The following is an 18581-nucleotide window of genomic DNA, read 5'->3' on the forward strand; positions in this document are numbered from 1 at the left end:
CTTTCTGGAAGAGCAGGACGTCTGCCCCCCCCACCCCGGGAGGAGAAAACATCCGCAATGTGACTACTAGTAACCAGCTTCCCTCACAGGCAAGGGACCTTTACCACAGCTCCCTACCATTTTGTCTGAGGCGCAGCAAGCCAAAACACTGACACGCTGAGGTTTGCAGCAAAGAGGAGGTTTATTCACAAGGCAGCCAAGCGAGGAAGTGACGTGACAATAGGTCTCAAATCCGCCTCCCCAAAGGCAAGGGGCTTGGGGTATCTATGGGATAAAGAATAAAGAAGCAGGGCAGTATGAGGCATAGGGAGCATGAGGAAAGGTGATTGGAAAAAGGTGTGCTCGTCATTGTTCTGAGCTGGCGTAACTAGGCTACGGGGCTCAGCACATTCTCAGGCTGTAGTTTTCGGCCCTCTGATGGCCGGAGGTCAAAAGGCACTGGCCCAGGTGGAAGATCGGTGGTCCTCTCCAGTCTCAACCAGCTCAGCCTAACTAGACACAGCTGATTCCAAGTTCCTGGACAATACCCGGGGCAAACATCTTATTGCTTATGCTACATGTTATTTGGAGGACGTGCAAGTGTTCAAGCTACCTTGAGGATTGAAGACAGGATTTGACTAATCCTTACACATGGTTTCGCCTCCAGATGAGCAGAAGAGGCCTGTAGGCTGAATCTGGCTCCTGGCACCTGGAATTGGAGGCAGATGGTTTAAAAACAGGCTCTCCCACCCTCTGTGTTATCTTAGGTAGATAGACTATTGAACCTTCCTGTGCCTGTTTCTCCACCAGCAGCATGGGGACACTCAGAGTCCCTCTCTTGGGGGCTGTTATGGGGGTTCAGTGAGATATAGATGCATGCACAGGCACACGGGAGACACCCAGTGTGTGTTAGCTTCATGCTTACTTTTATTAGGAGACCAGTATTGTTAGAAAATTTCTGGTTTGGACAACAAATTAGATAGGTGGTCATTACTATAGTTTATGCGACAGCAATTCACATTACCATTTGCAAAAAAGCAGTTGGTTGTCCAGTGGGGATTATAAACATCCATTTACCATGAGCTACTGAACAGATACTTTACACAGTAACTACTTCAAGTACTATTTAAGATCAATTCTCTATGTTGTCTTAAGCAGTTGTTAACCCCCAATTTCGTGAATAGTCCCAAGTAAGTCACTTGAACATCAGCTAGAGCAATCTATTTCACTTAGCAAGCCTAAAGTTATAGTTCAACAATTTTATTTACTGTTCTATGACAAAAATTACTCTCAACAGCTATGCCCTGGATAAGTAATCAGCTAAAGCTAGTTTGACTGACCAAATCTGATTTACTGAGTTAATAATAAGCCAGTTGATTTAGAAAGGTCTAACGTATATTTCTCATCCATTCAGCATTAAACTGTTTCCCATGCCTAAAATGTCTTTTTTCCCATTCGTACCTATCCAAATTCCTACTTCTGTGCCGTAGGGCTTGGCTGAACTACAACTGCCTTTAGTGACACTTTTCTCACCTGCACAATTGGAGATAATTTTAGTCTCCTCAAGACTCCCACGGGGTTACCTCTGTTGTGACACTTGACGATTTGGTGGCATATTTTATTTTATTTTATTTTATTTTATTTTACTTTAAATAGCCTTCCATTACTCCGTGCACATCAAACAGTAAATGCTTTCTCCTAGTAAAGGTGCATAACAATTTTCTGAACTCTTCTGCTCTGGGCAAGATTCATAAATACACCAGGCAAACATAGTGAAAGAGGAGACAGTACTTGTGTTATATTCAGTTGGGTCTTGATACCTAAGTGTGACTCTTAACCAAGGATTATGCAGTAATTAAGGACACAGGTTAAAGTTGTTTAGAGTGTGTCCTAAAGTCTCACTGGCAGAATTTAAATCTCTACTCTGGAAATTGTAGACCTGAGACAAATTACTTCCCTAAACTTCATTTCCTACATCTGAGGAAGATAATAGTATCTACCTTGTAGTAGACTGAATAGTACCATTGCCCCCAAATGTCCACCTTCTAATCCCCAGAACCTGTGAATGTCACCTTAAATGGCAGAAGGGACTTTGCCAATGGGATGAAAGTAAGGGTTTTGAGATGGGGAGATTCTTCTGGCCTACCTGGATGGACCCAGATGTAACCACTGGTGTTCTCGTAAGAGAGAGGCAGAGGGAGTTTTTACTCCAAAGAGAATGTGATGATGAAGTTGGGGTTGGATTGATGTGGCCAGAAGTCAAGGAATGCTGTCAAGGAAACAGATTCTCCCTTAGAGCCTCTAGAAGGTGGATGGACGGCCTTGTCAACTCCTGGTTCCAGCCCAGGGAAACTGGTTTTGGACCTCTGTCTTCCAGAACCATAAGAGAATGAGTGTGTTTTGTTTTACGCAAGCTCATTGGTAGTAATTTGTTACAGCAGCCATAGGGAACTAATGCGTACCTCATAGGAACTATTTCTCCAATTAAAATGTGTGACTGGAAACACACTTGGTGGCATGTCTGACACACGGTAGGTATGCTACTGTGGGTAGTTCTTGGAAACTAAAGCCTTGGTTTTTGAGGAATCATCAAAACCAGTACAATGGTTGCCATGTTCCTCCTTGTTCATCCTGGTGACAAACCTGTAGAGAGAGCTCCATCCTTTCCCACAGGACACCCACCCGTAGTACTTACAGGGAAGAGGTTATGTCTCACTTCAGGCACCTTCCTCTTTTCCTTTCTACTTTTTTTTTTCATTAATCTTCATCCAACTGGCCTTTCTAAGTTAAAAAAAAAAAACAAGACAAAACCATTTCTCAATGGATTCAGATACTACCCCAAGTTAATAATCCAACCATGTTCTTGTTCTTCCGGGTCTCATCACCAGAATCCTCTCTAGTTTCTAGGATCAGTCACTTTCTAATTTCTCCCTTCTCAATTTCAGAGTCTTGTCAGTTTAGTCCCTTCCCTAACCACAACATCTATTAAGGTGACACAGCAAAGTGATGAAAGTCTGGACGGTCTGGTTTTCATCCTGGGTTTCTGCCCGCTACTTACTGTGTGGCATTAGACAAGCTATTCAACCCCTCTGGGCCTCAGTTTCCCCCCAAAAAGGTGAATATTATGAACATTACCTACCTATAGGGTTGCCATTATGAGGATTAAGTGAGTTAATATTTGCTAAGCACTTAGAAGATTACTTGTTATAGTCTAAGCACTACAGTTGTGCTTGTTAATAATAATAAATGCAATTCCAAGCGTATAACTTACTCAACTTTCTGTCATAACTTTGAAGTGTTGGTCTATCTGTTGGCCAGCGTTGCAGGTAAATGAGTCGAGGCATGGGCTGAGGCATTGCTACCAGTGAGTGGTGTGTTCCCAGAACTAGGAACAGCCGTGTGAAATAGGTAGCGGTTCTACGTGGAGACAGGGCAGACTGGAAAATGACAGCGCTGGGAAGGAGGTGTGGTGTCCATAGGTTTGGTGTCAGAGCTGCTGCCTGCTGAAGCACCGATGCCGGCCTAAGCCGTAAATGGGGGGGGGGGGCTGGGGAAAACAGGGGCAGAATAGAAAGGGAAAAAAGGGGAAGAACGGAGAAAGATAGCCTAGGGAGGAGGTGTGGTGTCCATAGGTTCGGGGTCAGAGGTGCTGCCTGCTGCAGCACCGATGACACCCGAAGCTGTAAATGGGGTGCTGGGGAAAAGGGGGGCAGAATGGAAAGGGACAACAGGGGCAGAACGGAAAACGATAGCCTGGGGAGGAGGTGTGGTGTCCATAGCTTCGGGGTCAGAGGTGCTGCCTGCTGCAGCACCGATGACACCCGAAGCCGTAAATGGGGTGCTGGGGAAAAGGGGGGCAGAATGGAAAGGGACAACAGGGGCAGAACGGAACACGATAGCCTGGGAAGGAGGTGTGGTGTCCATAGCTTCGGGGTCAGAGGTGCTGCCTGCTGCAGCACCGATGACACCCGAAGCCGTAAATGGGGTGCTGGGGAAAAGGGGGGCAGAATGGAAAGGGTCAACAGGGGCAGAACGGAAAACGATAGCCTGGGAAGGAGGTGTGGTGTCCATAGCTTTGGGGTGAGATGGGCTGCCTGCCTGATCTGAGAAAAGCGAGTGAAAGTGGGAGAGCTTCTCCCTAGCTGCTAAGTCTTCTCAAGGTCTAGCACGCACTGAACACTGGCCGGCTCAGCCTGGGTGTTGACATTGCACTGTACGTGTCACAGAGCAAGGGCGGGTCAGGGGGTGGTATGGGGGCCCCACACAAGCCCAGCCCCTGGAGAAACCCGGCCCGAGGGCAAAGAGCCCGACCCCTTGTGGGCTTTCTAGCGGCTGGGACTTGTCGCTGTGGGTGGCAGGTGTTTGGCACCGGATGGGCCACCATGCGGAGACTGTTGGGGACTGTGGAAGTCTTCTCCTCCAGAGCTCACCCTGCCTGGGCACCGGCTCTGCAGACCCCTCAGCCCTGGCTATGTATCGGCCAGCCCTTCCCCGCAACGGGGCCCAGAGGCCAGAGCCTGCCCAGAGCTGAGTGGAGGAGGCACCCAGAGTTTGCCAGACTGTGGCCCGCCACCTCCGTGGACCTCCCCAGCTTGTCCGCGAGCCCTGGAGACAGGAGCGCCTTCTCCAGGGCTGCTGAGCTGCCAGCATCACCATGAGCCAGGCGGTGAAGGTTTCTGAGCAGGGGATGCAGAGCCCTGACGCGACTGGATGCTGCACCCCACGATGTCCCTTCCTGGCAGGTAGGTTCTTTCTTCACTTGTTTTTCGAAATTTGGTAAAAGAACATTTAAACCTTCGACTGTTCTTCAGGGTATACAGATGGTAGTGGCTTAGCCGGGATTCGAAGCAAGCCTGTGTGATTCCAGAGCTCGTGCTCTGGACTCTGGTGCCTCCTTATCATATATGCTTCATGTGTTACTTTTAGCCCTAAGTGCCATACCAGTATTGAACACATACACTGCCCTGTAGGAGGTGTTCTTTTGTTCAACGCGTGAATTGGTCATCCACCACACTGGGTTCTAATCTCAGAAGATAGGTCAGGGACCACCAGTTGTCAGCATAGCACCATCCCACATTTCTAATTGAGGCTTGCAGCCTAGATTTGTCCCTTTGGTCTAGTTTGAAGGATCCAGGTATGTAAAGCTTATATTCTAGATAAATCAGGGGCTCTCCTGAAAGGAATTCATCAATGAATTATTCTGTATGGATTAGAAGCCAGTTTCTCTGGCCTTCCTGGAGTATATCCAGTAAGGCATCTCATTCATGTCTAGAAAGCAAATATATCATTTATTGCAACTTCAGCATGGAGCGATGTATTGGTTTAAAATAAAGTACGATCAACACAATTTGGTCATTGTGAGTATGCCGGCTGGGTCCACTCTTTACTACACATATGTAACTCTAGAGCTTCTTAGGCCCCATAGAGGAGACATACTCTTGTGTGTCTAGGACAAGGGAAACATGTGTTGTTATTCAGGAGCTGGAAGCTACAGCATGACAGGAAAGAACTGAAAAATCCTGGTCTTGGTCTACACATCACTTTACCTTGTTCGAATCTTGTTTCTTTGGCTTGCTTCATTGGAGTGTCTTCTCTCTCCTGGGACTGACATTGTGTGTTATATATCAGGCATGTAACATGTAGAAGTTTCAGAACCCAGAATCATATAGATCAGTGAAAATTTATATATTTTTGTTTAAAATCTATTTAAAATCACACTGGGCATAATTCATATATTCCAAAAGTAGTTTGACCCTCTGCTCATGAGATTCTTTTTATGGTATGTCAAAGCAAATTTGGACTTCCATCCCCAATAAACTTTGAGGTTGGAGGACACAAAAGCTTTTGCTCAGACCTAAATTCTGTCTGAAGAAAAAGGGTAACTATGATAAGCCCTTTCTAACCTCTCCAGGAGCAGAAATGATTTACAGCTATGGCATTGAACCATAATTTCTTGATCTCATTTGAGAAGAGCTCAGTAAGAAACCGTGTCTTGATTTTTGTTTGTTGGTTCCCTGTTTTCTTGTCTTGCTTACCAACAATCCACTGTAATCCATGAGTGAGTATGGCAGCAGGCTGAGTGTTCCCTGGAGCTCATTAAGTGAACGTTTTTTCCTAAAATGACTTTTGTCTCCTTGTTTTCAGCCCCTCTTCTTTCCTCTGTCCTTTACTATAACCAGGGCTCAGCAAAAGCTGCCTGGCTTTGTGCAGACCCTACTTAGGGTAGTCTTTTCTTCATTATTTTATTCATGGCCCCTCCATTTCATTGTTTGCCTTCTCGAAATGTGTTGAAATCTTTCTGTGGTTGATGACTTCCACAATGTCTTGGCTTTTATTGGTTGATTAATTTTGGTATTTCTGCAGTTTTATTTAAACATGGTTTCAGGAGGACCAGAAAGTAAATATATTTCCTAGTCTGCCATCTTGAGCTGAAAATCCCTGTGGATGTTAGCATCCAATGTTCCCATGGGTAAAAAACCCAACCTTGGCATTAATAGATGTACACTCAAGATTTCAGCTTTTCTTGAGCAATCACTAAGGATTTAATATGCGGTCACTTCTAATGGGAAAATAATAACTATCTCATGGCGTTGATCTGAGGATTAACTTAGATAATGGACAAGAAAATGCTTTGTAAGGTTTTAAAATCTATAAAAAATGTTTTTGTTATTATTTGATTTGTTGCTATTTCACCTTTAGCCGACAGTTGTTTGTGACCTTGCTTATGTGAGAAAATGCCTTCTGGTTTATTGTTTTGAAAGCCAGATGATATTTTTCAATAGCTCAATGGAAATGGCATCATTTGTGAAGTTGAAGGGTGAAGGCATAAATGTTTCTTGACATTTGAATCAACTATTGGTCTTCTGGGGCTTGTCCTTATTCTCCTGCAGTCTCTAATCAACATGGCATCCAGAGAGATCCTGTTAAAACATAAGTCAGATCATGTCACTCAAGTCTCTTCAATGGCTTCTTCACAGGAAAAGCAAAGTCCTCAAAGTGCCTCCACAGCCCTAGAAATCTGGGCCTCTGTTTCCTCTCTGACTGTTTCCTTCTCCTCTCCACTTTGCTCCCTCTGTTTTCCACACACTGACATCCTTTCTGCTCCTTGGATACTCCAAGCCCACTCTTGCCTCATTGCCTTTCCATCTGACTGTTCCCTCTGCTTGTACTATTCACTTCCCAGATATGCACCTTGCTCCCTCTCACAACCTTAGGTTCCCTCGTAAATTTTATCTTCCCCAGAAAGCCCTCAGTGATCACTTAGTTTCCGATCGCAGCCTCCTCCTACCAGCTAACAATCTCCATCCGCCTTCCCTGCTTGCTGTTTTTCTCCAGCACTTACCTGATATACTAGTTATTCTACCCATTTATTCAATTTTTATTTACGTATTTACACTTACGATTTTATATTTGCTTCTTTACTTTTGTCTCTCCCCTCAGCTCGAGAGAGGCTATATTCATCTGTGTTAATCACTGCTGTGTTTCCTGAACATGCCTAGAAAACATCCTGAAGAAGGGTGCCTGAAATTTGGTAAGGGATCCATCAGTTTTCTTGGCTGAATGAAGAAATATGTTCATAAATTACTGAACAAATCTCTGGGGTTTCTGAATTAAGGACTAATGGGAAGAGGAAGGCAAATGGTTGGGACAGGGTACTGCAAGAAGTAGTATTTGGAGTACTCTATCCTAATAGATAACATTTTGTTCATTTAAATAGTTTGAACGAGAGAGCCGGGAACTAGGGACACACAGCATCGAGGTTTTATAATGCATTCCGTAGAGTTCTTTTCAAGTGTGTTCAAATATCATTGAAAATATATGCATGCATATAAACCTCTGTTACTTGATTTAGTGCTTTACAAGAGCCCCTCAAGGAAGGGGTAGTAGCAACTCTCAGTATCCTTCCTTTATGATGAGCTTACGTTATTCAAAATTACATCGTAATTTATTTGTAACTGTGAAACTAGACTTAGTTATTTAGTAGACCCCCCCTAGAAACCTATGACGTTAATAAAACCAACAAAAATGTGTTCAGTTTCCAGTGATACACACACTACAGACTCAATTATGTGTCATCCATCTTAATGAAGGGAAGAAGTGATTTAACAAACACAGAGCAAACAGAATATGAAGTTTTGTCCTCCATTAATATTAGTAATGGATAAAGTGGGCTCCAACGCCTTCAAGGTAGCTTGAGACCCATCATCTGTGTGTCATGGGCAGGGGGATGCTCGGCCAGGATGTCTTTCTCTGTCACTGAGAAAAATTTCCATAATATATAATGATACTTACTGAAACAGATATGGGGCATTTGGGTAATTAGGAATCCGTTAGCATATTTTTCCGGAAGCCTTGACTACAAAACGAAGATAGTAGATTTGGACACTTCCAGCTATGCAGAAGTTGTTTGGGTATTCATCTTTATGCCGAATGCAGTAAGCTTATTTCATCTCTGCAGCTTCCCATATACCATTTTCCCACCTCTGTTTTGTGTTTGGAAAGACTTTCAGAAATTAAAACTCAAGTTAAAAAGTGAGTGACGGGCTTCCCTGGTGGCTCAGTGGTTGAGAGTCCGCCTGCCGATGCAGGGGATACGGGTTCGTGCCCCGGTCCGGGAAGATCCCACATGCCGCGGAGCGGCTAGGCCCGTGAGCCATGGCCGCTGAGCCTGCGCGTCCGGAGCCTGTGCTCCGCAACGGGAGAGGCCACAGCAGTGAGAGGTCCGTGTACCGCAAAAAAAAGAAAAGAAAAGAAAGTGAGTGACAACTTAAATGATATATGGACTATTTTGCTGACTTACAAGAGCATGCAGAATTAAATATGACCCAGTTGAAATGTTAATTTTATTTTAATGTGTATATTGGGGTGGAGTCTTAAAGGTGCCAGAAAACAAGCATTCACCCGTCCTGTTTGGAACTGCAGCACACAGGCACCTTCAGTTACCAGTTCTGTTCATTCCACAGAATCATCTTGGGAAAACATAACTGTTTTTTATGTACCTGGTATATATCTTAATTAGTTTGAAGAATTTCCCAAATACCTGTTAATATGTAGTTCTCCAATTCCAATCTTGCCACGTCCTGTACCAGTGACACAGCACATAGGAGTTTTATTTCTCTTTCTTTCTCTGGGTTGCTGAGAACCCAACGAGAGAACAATGGAATGGCATCAAAGAGATCAGGGTTCCTGACTCAGATTTGCCATAAAATAATAGTGTCCTCTTGGGAAAATTATAGTTATTCTAGGCCCCTTTGCTTTTCTTTACTTTGACAGAGCTGCACTAGATGACCCCAAGTAACACTGCACTCTTTGCAGTAGTAGCTTAGACGTTATTGGTTTTCTGAAACAAATGAAGACAGTGACACAGGAAACTGTGCAACATCTCTGTAACTATGTTTTCTTAGAGTTGCCTCCATTTTACAGATGATAAGATGGCTGAGCACAGAAGTAGGTGTTTTGACCAGAGGTTCCAGAGTAGATGGAACTGAACCACAAGTTTCCTTCATTCCTGAAGCTCACTTAGCCAAAACATAGGCTTCTGAATATTAAGCTGTAAAGCATATTATCAGTATGCTTTAAAAGAGGCGGTTCTTCTAGGATTTCTAATTACTAGCAGGCGGTTTTGAAATTCTTAGAAGATCATCGAATTTTGTGAGATTTACAGCTCTCTTTTCCTGTCAAGCAAGTTGTATTAGTGCCAGACAATCACCTGAGCTTCTGGATGCTTCTCTGAACCTCTTGAATTTTTCTTCTTGCTATCTGAAATTCATGCCAGATAAGCCTTTTTGTAGAGAGCATGTACAGACTTGTCTATTTTCATATAAGAAAGCGATGCAGTGAGCCAGGTCGGGGATTAAGCCCTCATTCTCAGAGTGGTGTTGAGCTCCTGGTGAAATATTATCATCATTTCCTCAGAATAGAAAAGCAGTTATCTCAAGTTTTTAATGCCATTAACTATTTATACATTTATGTATAATACATATATTTATTGTACCTACGAGGTGTGCTCTCTTTGGGAAGTACAAAGCTATTTGAGACGTAAGTTGTTCGTTTGTTTGTTTTCCCACAAATACTGTGACCCTTTGAGCAGGAAGGTCTATGTTTTACTAACATCTAGAACAAGCAGCTAACACGGTGTCTAAGATGTAGTCAATAAATATGAAATAGGTAAATGAACACATTTCTAAGGAAGGGCCAGGACATGAACAAATAGAAAATTTTCATTTTCAGTCACAAAGCCACAACAGACATAAAAATGATACAGACAACAAAGTGCCACGGTCATTCAAAGAAGGCATAGAGTTGATACAACAAGGATCTCCTCTATGGCACAGGGAACTGTACTCAATATTTTGTAATAACTTATAAGGGAAAAGAATCTGAAAACGGAATCACTGTGCTGTACACCTGAAACGGACACGACATTGAAAATCAACTATATTTCAATTAAAAACCAAACCAACAGACAACAGCAACAACAAAAAACCAGAGAGGTCATAGAAGTTCTTATGAGATTCCAGAAGAGAAGAGAAGCCAAATGAGGACGGGAGAGGAGGCTTTTGAATCAGTTCAGAGGAGAAGTCACAGAGGAACGAGTCTTTGATCTGAACTTGAGATTAAGATTAAGATGAATTAATCTGAATTAATTAAGATTGCAACACAGGGATATTACAGATGAAGGTAATCACATAAACTTACTCTACTGAAACTTGCAGAGGTTATGAGTGTTGTTCAAGATCCCAAAGCAAGTGCATTGTGGAATCAGAATTTTAAGTGAGGCCTAATGAACTAAAAACAAAGAAACACAGAAACAAGCCCTTCCTGTGACACCACGTTGCCTTTGAAGTCGTTTTTCTTTGGCGGGTTGGCAGAAACTGGTTCCAGTGTTTCTTGCAGGAATGACTGGCCACAGGACTGGGCGTCGTAGCTTCCTGCCAGGCGGCCGAAGGTCGCAGGCAGGTGGGTCACTGGGACACACGCGGAGGGGCTCCTGCCCGGCTCCCTGGCCGCTCAGTGCCCCTGCCCCAGAGCGGGGGTGGGGGCCCCAAAGCAGCCTTGTCTGAGTCCCCTGCCACTAGAGAGAGTATTGGCCCAACACTTGTAGAAAACGGGGACCTTGCTGGCAGTTCAGTGGAGGGACACAAATAAATCTTTGCCGACTTTCTGCTGAAGCTCACGAGGGTTCACTCCTAAGCCTCTTACAAGGTCAGCTGCCGAGGCTGCGAGAGATGAGTCGGGGCTCGCCCTCCACCACGGGGAGATCGCTGGTTAAAGCGCTCACGAGGGAGTGAACCGCGTGTCCGCACCGACACGCACGGGCAGACCTCGTCGATGCCTTCTGTTCGGGGTATGAAGCCCTCTCCTGCCTCTTCCAGGCTCTCTAGAAAGCATGTGCAGAGCCTCCCACCCCACCCTCGGACTCCGCGGGCCACAGCTGGAGGGACCAGCCAAGGAACCGTGGCAGGAAGAGGCCAGAGGTCAGCGGGCCTCGGCCGGAGCCCGTCAGTCGGTCCCCATTCACACACCACCAGACGATCCTCTTGACCTGGGCAGTAGCCGCCAACCGACCGCTGAGGTGAGCCCGGTGCGCGCTTGGCTACCTGGCATGGCTGGGAACCCCAGGATCTCCTGGCAGAGGCGGGCATTCTCCTGGGCCGGGTCCGCGGGCGTCTGCGTGTGCAGGGCCTGAACCACCTTGGCCAGGACGATCTGGCACAGGTTGAAGAGGCCTGGGGGGCGGGAGGAAGGAGACGGGGGGCTGGCACCGTGTCCAGGCCGCGCTTTCCAGCCGGGCAGACCGGAAGCCCCCTTCCCTTCCCTCGGTCCGGCCGCATCTGGGTTGGCCTCCCGGGACTTGATGAGCTTGTCCAGCAGCTCCTGAGGGACGGTGCTGCCCGTGCCCCACCAAGACTGGCAGCAGCGCCAGGGCCTCCCAGGGCACGGCGCCCCCGGCCCCAGAGCCTTCCCTCTGGTTCTCGTCACCGGCTGTCACCAGACTTGCATGCAACGTTCTTTTCTTTTCTCTTGTCGTCTTTACGTCCCTCAGCCACGCAACGCGGTGAAGCCCTGACGCTCGCTGCCGCGTCGATACACCCTGAGAACACGATGCTCAGCGAGAGAAGTCATACACAGAAGGACACACAGGGCGTGACCCCACTGAGGAGAAACGTCCAGAGCAGGTAGATCCACGGAGTCAGCGAGTGGGTTCCTGGTTGTCAGGGGCTGGCGAGGGGACGGAGTGATAGCTAAGGGCGTGAGGGACATTTTCGGGGTGACGGAAATGGTCCAAAGCAGTAGTGACGTCTGTACAGCTCAGTAAACTGTCCCCACACGCCCCGGTGCAGCCTGTGAGAGCATCGCTCTCAGGATGAAGGGCTGACCACAGGAAGACTGAACGAGCAGTGGGTCCTGGGCCCAGACGCTCAGCTGGCGCCCCCCACGTGGGGAAGTCACGGGGACTTGCTGAGCCTCCACGGAGACTGGCAGCAGCCCCCGAGCTCACAGGGCACTGCGCCCCCGGCCCCAGAGCCTTCCCTCTGGTTCTCATCACCGGCTGTCAGCAGACTTGCAGGCAACATTCCTTTCTTTTCTTTTGTCTTTTTCCAAGGCAACTCTTGAGTGCATGTATTTAACATGCAGGGAACCAGCCCTGACTCCTTGATCTGGGTCTTCCAGCCTCTAGAGCCTCGAGGACATCCATTTCCGTTATTTACGCGCCCAGTGCCTGGGGTCTGATGATGGAAGCTGACACCGAGGGCGTCACCACGTGCGGGGTGATGTCAGTGGAAGAATCCCATGGCGAGGGCCTGCCTGAGGACCACGCACGCCCGGGCCCTCCCCGCCCCCTGCCTGCAGCCCTGCGCCTGGGAGCGGAGCTGGTGCATCGCGTGCCCGACGTCGTGGAAGTTGGTCTCCCGCTCATCATGCTGCAGCAGGGAGGGCAGGTTGGGCGTAGGCTTGGTGAAGTTGGCCACCATGGCCGCGATGGCGATCTGGCAGCTCCCATCGTGCTGTAGGCAGCCCGGCTGCAGGCCGAAGCAGGCCGCGTGCCCGGACTTCCCCACCCTGCGGAGGGACGTGGATGGGGCCCCGCTTCCACAGAGGAGCCCCGGCCCACGGCCGACAGGTTCCCCCACGCACGCACCGAGGATAGAGATCAGGTAGAACTTGCCGATGGATGACCTTGCCCGAGGCCGCGTCCCAGACCGTTTAGAGCCTCACGTCTTCGTGACACATGCTGGTGCCCTCCTCCAGGTCGAAGGTCAGCCCCAGCAGCTCCTGGGAGATGCCCAGCAGCCCGCGTGTGAGCGCCTGCATGGGGAAAGCCTCATTGAGCAGGTACTGGTTCACGTGGTAGCGCGTCTCCTCCCCCTGGTTCATGTAGTAGCGCAGGTCCCAGGCGTTGATGGGGCCGTCAAAGTGCAGGCCCCGCCTCTGGCACTCGGCCTTCTTTAGCTCCAGGATCACGGCCGCTCCTGCTCCCCGAGGGGCTTCAGCTTCTGGGCCAGCTCACCTGCGGGCGGAGGGGAGAGGCGCGGCTACGTCCCTGGGGCGGCCCCCCAGCCACCCCCGACCCCGCGCCCCTCGAGGCAGAATGAAGGGTCTGGGAAGGTGACCCCCAAGGGCTGACACAGTGGGGTCTCCGGTCAAGGTCCGCCTGACCCCGTCCCCACTGGGACTCAGGGGGAGGCGGTGTTACCTAGGACAGTGGCCACCACCTGGCTGGTCTTGTCCATGTTCATCTCCAGCACGGAGTCGGCATGCGTGCGGAACCCCAGCAGGCGGGACTTCAGGGCCTGCAGCCTCACCAGCTCCCTGAGGATCACGCAGTTCTCCTGGAACCCAGAGACGGAAGGCGCTGGGGACCGAGGGCCACGGCCTCCCCGCGGGCCCCGGGCCAGGTCTCTGCAGGCGGGCAGGGCTCCCAGGCCACTGGCGGGCACAGCCAATCCCCCTCCCTCCTCCTCCTGGCCCGGATTTCTAGACACTTTGGTGCTGTCCTAACACGTGGTCTTTATTAACACAGGTCCTTTTGGAACCAGAAACGGCATGAACGTGATGGGCTCTAAGGCCAAGGGCAGGAAGAAATGCGGCCAGTCTTTCCAGGAGCCACCAAGGGGCCTCCCCGGGCTCAACAAGACAAAACACGGCTGCCGTGCAGACAGTGGCTCAACCCCACGGCGCCCGAACACCCAGCCCCTGGACGGTGAGACAGCTGTTGCTGCAGGTGGCCCGTGGCTCACTGATGAGGCCCGGCCCCAGGCGTACGCCACCTTCTCTGGGGCCACCTCTCCGGTCTGCAGTGGGGTTCTCCTGGGAGCCCCCAGTCACCACGGGACCAGCGTGGCCTGTCTGTAGCCCAAGAAGGTGGGGACACAAGACTGTCCCCCGTGCCCCCCGCATCACCCGCGAGGCCGAGCGAGCACCAGTGGTGTCTGCGGGGAAGATGAAGGGCTCACGCACAGCCCCCATCTACAGAAGCACAGACTGCAGCCACCTGCGCTATGGAACAAACACAAGTGTCCACGCAGGACCCGATGTCTGAATGTCAAGGCCATGCCCGGGCCACGGTGAGAAGGTGCATCCCCCATGCAAGCCACAGAGAGGGGATGGGGGGGCCATCTACGATTCTGAGCTCATCGGGCATCACCCCAGAGGGAGAGGGAGAGGGAGAGAGGTAGACAGAAGTACAGAGGGAGAGAAAGAGAGAGGGAGGGAGAGACGTCTCTCCCTTCCCTGGGGGTTCTCTAGTGCAGCCAAGGCTGAAAACCACTGCATTTTGGGAGATGGGTCCTCGTGGAAGAGTTAGATAGTAGCTCAATGGCATTATCGACACATACTAAAAAGGCCCCAAATCTTGGGGAGTCAGGGAGGGGAGTGTCGGCTGCCTTGTAAACGGGGAGAGATTGGGCATCAGGGGAGGTGCCTGTGCAGCCTGCGCCCAGGGCCCCGCAGACTTCATCTCCCAGCGGTGGTCCTGGGCTGGAAGTCAGCGGGGAGGTCAGGCTGTCCAAGCATCAACGTTGACTTCAGGGCTGATCTAAAAGGCGCCTGGTGTTTGTTGAAGCAGAAAAAAGAGAAAGCAGTAGGGAGAGGATGGGAGTGGGAGGGGGAGGGAGCCCCCCTCCTCAGCACTTCTACCGCTCTCCCTCTCTCTCTCCCTTTCTCCCTCTCTCCCTCTACCTCGCTGCCTCTCCCTCTCCCTCCATCTCTCCCCCTGCCTCTCTCCCTCCCTCTCTCCCTGTCCCTCTTTCCCTGTCCCTCTCTCTCCCTCTTTCCCTCCCCCTCTCCCTCTCCCCCTTTCCCTCTCCCTCTCCCCCTCTCCCTCTCTCCCTTCCTCTCTCCCTGTCCCTGTTTCCCTGTTCCGCACGCTCTGGCTCTACCTCTTTCCCTCTCCCTCTCCCTCCACCTCCTTCCCTCTCTGGAGAGGGAAGGAGGTGGAGGGAGAGGGAGAGAGACATGGAGAGGGAGGGGGGAGAGGGAGAGAGAGATGGAGAGGGAGGGAGCGAAAGATGTCTCTCCCTCCCTCCCTCTCTCCCTCCCTCTCTCCCTCTCCCTCCCTCCTTCTCCTCCCTCTCCCTCTCGCTCCAACTCTCCTTCTCCCTCCGTCTCTCCATCTCCCTCACTCCCTCCCAGAGAGGCAGAGATAAGGCAGAGGGAGAGAGGGAGAGGGAGAGATGGAGGGAGAGGGAGAGGGAGGGAAGAAGAGACCATATTCCCTCTCCCGGTCTCCCTCTCTCTCTCTCTCTCTCTCCCCCCCCCGTCCCTCTCTCTCTCATCCTCTCTCCCTCTCCCTCCATCTCTCCCTCTCCCTCTCTCCCTCTCCCTTATCTCTGCCTCTCCCTCTATCTCTCCCTATGTGGGAAGGAGTGAGGGAGATGGAGACATGGAGGGAGAGGGAGAGTTGGTGGAAGAGGGAGAGGGAGGAGAAGGAGAGAGGGAGGGAGAGAGGGAGAGACATCTTCGCTCCCTCCCTCTATCCCTCTCTCCCTTTCCCCCCTCTCCCTCCCTCTCCTCCCTCCCTCTTGTGCTCTCCCTCTCCCTCTTTCCCTTTCCCTCTCCCTCCACCTTCTTCCGTCTCTGGAGAGGGAAGGAGGTGGAGGGAGAGGGAGAGGGAAAGAGGGAGAGGGAGAGCGGAACAGGGAAACAGGGACAGGGAGAGAGGGAGGGAGAGGGAGAGAAGGAGGACAGAGGGAGAGGGAGGAAGGAAGAGACCTCTTTCCCTCTCCCTCTCCCCCCCCCCTCTCCCTCTCCTCTCCATATCTCTCTCCCTCTCTTCCTCTCCCTCCCTCTCCCTCCATCTCTCCCTCTCCCTCTCTCCCTCTCCCTTGTCTCTGCCTTTCCATCTCTCCGTCTCTGGGAGGGAGTGAGGGAGATGGAGAGATGGAGGGAGCGGGAGAGTTGGAGGGAGAGGGAGAGGGAGGAGAAGGAGGGAGGGAGAGGGATAGAGGGAGGGAGAGGGAGAGAGGGAGAGGGAGGGAGAGAGGGATAGAGGGAGGGAGGGAGAGAGGGATAAAGGGAGGGAGGGATAGAGGGAGGGAGAGACGTCTTTCGCTCCTTCCCTCTATCCCTCTCTCCCTCTCCTCCCTCTCTCTCTCTCTCCCCCCCTCCTGCTCTCTCTCCCTGTCCCTCCACCTCCTTCCCTCTCCAGAGAGGGAAGGAGGTGGAGGGACAGGGAGAGGGAAAGAGGTAGAGGGAGGGCGTGCGGAACAGGGAAACAGGGACAGGGAGAGAGGAAGGGAGAGAGGGACAGGGAAGAGGGACGGGGGAGGCGGGAAGAGGGAGGGGGGAGGCGGGAGAGAGACGGGGGAGACGGAGGAGGTAGAGGGAGGGGGAGGGGAGAGGGAGAGGGATGTGGGAGAGCGAGGGGGAGATGGAGGTGGAGAGGGAGTTGGGAGAGGGACGGGGAGAGGGATGGGGAGGGGGGAAGCGGGGGAGGGAGAGAGGGAAAGAGAGAGACGCAGAGGAAAGAGGGAGAGGGAAGGGGGGGGACAGAGGGAGAGGGAGAGAGGGAGGGGCAGAGGGACGAGAGGAAGCAGGGAGAAAAGAGAGAAAGAACACACCATGTACATTTCTGTCAAATGACACCGGGGATCCTTACACAACCAGGAGAAAATAACACAGCGAGGCTCTTTCTCAGCTGGAACTGGAACTGCAGATGGGGCGAAACACCACCAGGGTGGCCACACATGTCCAGCTGCCGCCCCAGCCCCCTGAGTCTGGTCACCAGGGCTCTGAGTGTTTGCTCCAGGGACCTGGGGTTCACCCTGTCACCCTGGAGGTCGGGCCTAGACAGCAGGGCCCCGGGCTGGACACATGGGGGGAAAAGCATCCCCACAGGACAGCTTGTGCGAGCCGATTCAGCTGCGAGATTCTAGAGGCCCGGGATCACCCTGTGGCCCATGAAACCCAGGAGCCAGGAGGGTCTTGCATCGGGATTCCTGTCCGTTGGACTGTAACGTTTGTGTAAGGAATCTTGGAAACAGTGGTAACGAGTGAATTCGAACGAGCTTTAGGATATTATGGACCACTCCGAAGTGTGTGGGTTGCTAAAAACCCTCCCGGCTTCGCTCTTGTTGAAAATGAAGATCCCCGAGATGCAGCGGATGCTGTCTGAGAACTAGACGGGAGAACACTCTGTGGCTGCCGAGTAAGAGTGGACCTGTCCAATGGGGAAAGGAGAAGTCGAGATCGTGGCCGCCTCCTTCTTGGGGTCGTCGCCCTCGAGATGATTATCGGAGGAGGAGTCCTCCCCCTCACCACAGATGTCCAAGACGGAGAAGCTTCTCCCGCAGCCAGAGCAGGTCCCTTTAGTAGATATAGGAGAAGAGAGAGATCACTGTCCCAGGAGAGAAATCGCAAGCCGTCCCGATCTTTCTCTAGGTCTCCTAGCCGATCCAGGTCAAATGAAAGGAAATAGCAGACCACTTTGCAAGAGGAGTGGTGCACAGGAAATAACTTCATTTGACAGGAGTATGTACAGAAAATTCAAGTTTCGTTTGAGACTTCCGAAGCTTGATGCACTTTTTAAATGTTTTAGCTGTTCACATTTGTTTGTCTCTTGGGACAGTGACACATAAAGGTGTCATTCTCTATGGTTTGAAATGGGTCATATGAGGCATGTAATATGAAGAATTGTTTCTTTACAATGTTCTCTTAAGCAAAATTGAATTTGCTTTGAATATTTGGTCTTGCCTAGACTGAGAATAAAACTCTAACTCCTGCCCACCTAAAGTGTGATGTTTATTATTATGGAAGCAACACTGGCAAACATTGAAGAGACTTTCTGTAGCTGGGATATGGTATGCAGCTGTAGTTAAGCAAGCAGTCTTTAAAAGGTGCTGTGAACACAAGCCAGCAGGTAGGAATGAAAGCCGCACCCTTACCCTAGATTAGAGGTTTAAGAATTCCACTAGTCTTCACACTGGACAAGAGGTTGTCCAGTGAGTTTAGAATCTAAGAAGTTTCAAGGAAGTTAGTTTCCCTTTGAGTTAGGTCATAAGTCCCCTCTGTGATTGCCGTACATGAATACATAGCTCTTTGTAATGTTTTTTGGAAGTTGAGATGATCAAGATACCAATGTCTTGCCAGATGAAGAGTAT

General features: G+C 50.4%; 2 pseudogenes; one reads left to right on the forward strand and one right to left on the reverse strand.

Moving 5' to 3' along the window:
• Positions 1-3585: 3585 nt before the first annotated feature.
• On the reverse strand, positions 3586-14030 carry LOC137228283 (thimet oligopeptidase-like; annotated as a pseudogene).
• Positions 14031-17137: 3107 nt separating this feature from the next.
• Positions 17138-18154, forward strand: LOC137228395 (serine/arginine-rich splicing factor 3 pseudogene; annotated as a pseudogene).
• Positions 18155-18581: the final 427 nt, after the last annotated feature.

This window comes from Pseudorca crassidens, chromosome 7 (genome assembly GCF_039906515.1).
Source record: "Pseudorca crassidens isolate mPseCra1 chromosome 7, mPseCra1.hap1, whole genome shotgun sequence".
Lineage (NCBI taxonomy): Eukaryota > Metazoa > Chordata > Mammalia > Artiodactyla > Delphinidae > Pseudorca > Pseudorca crassidens.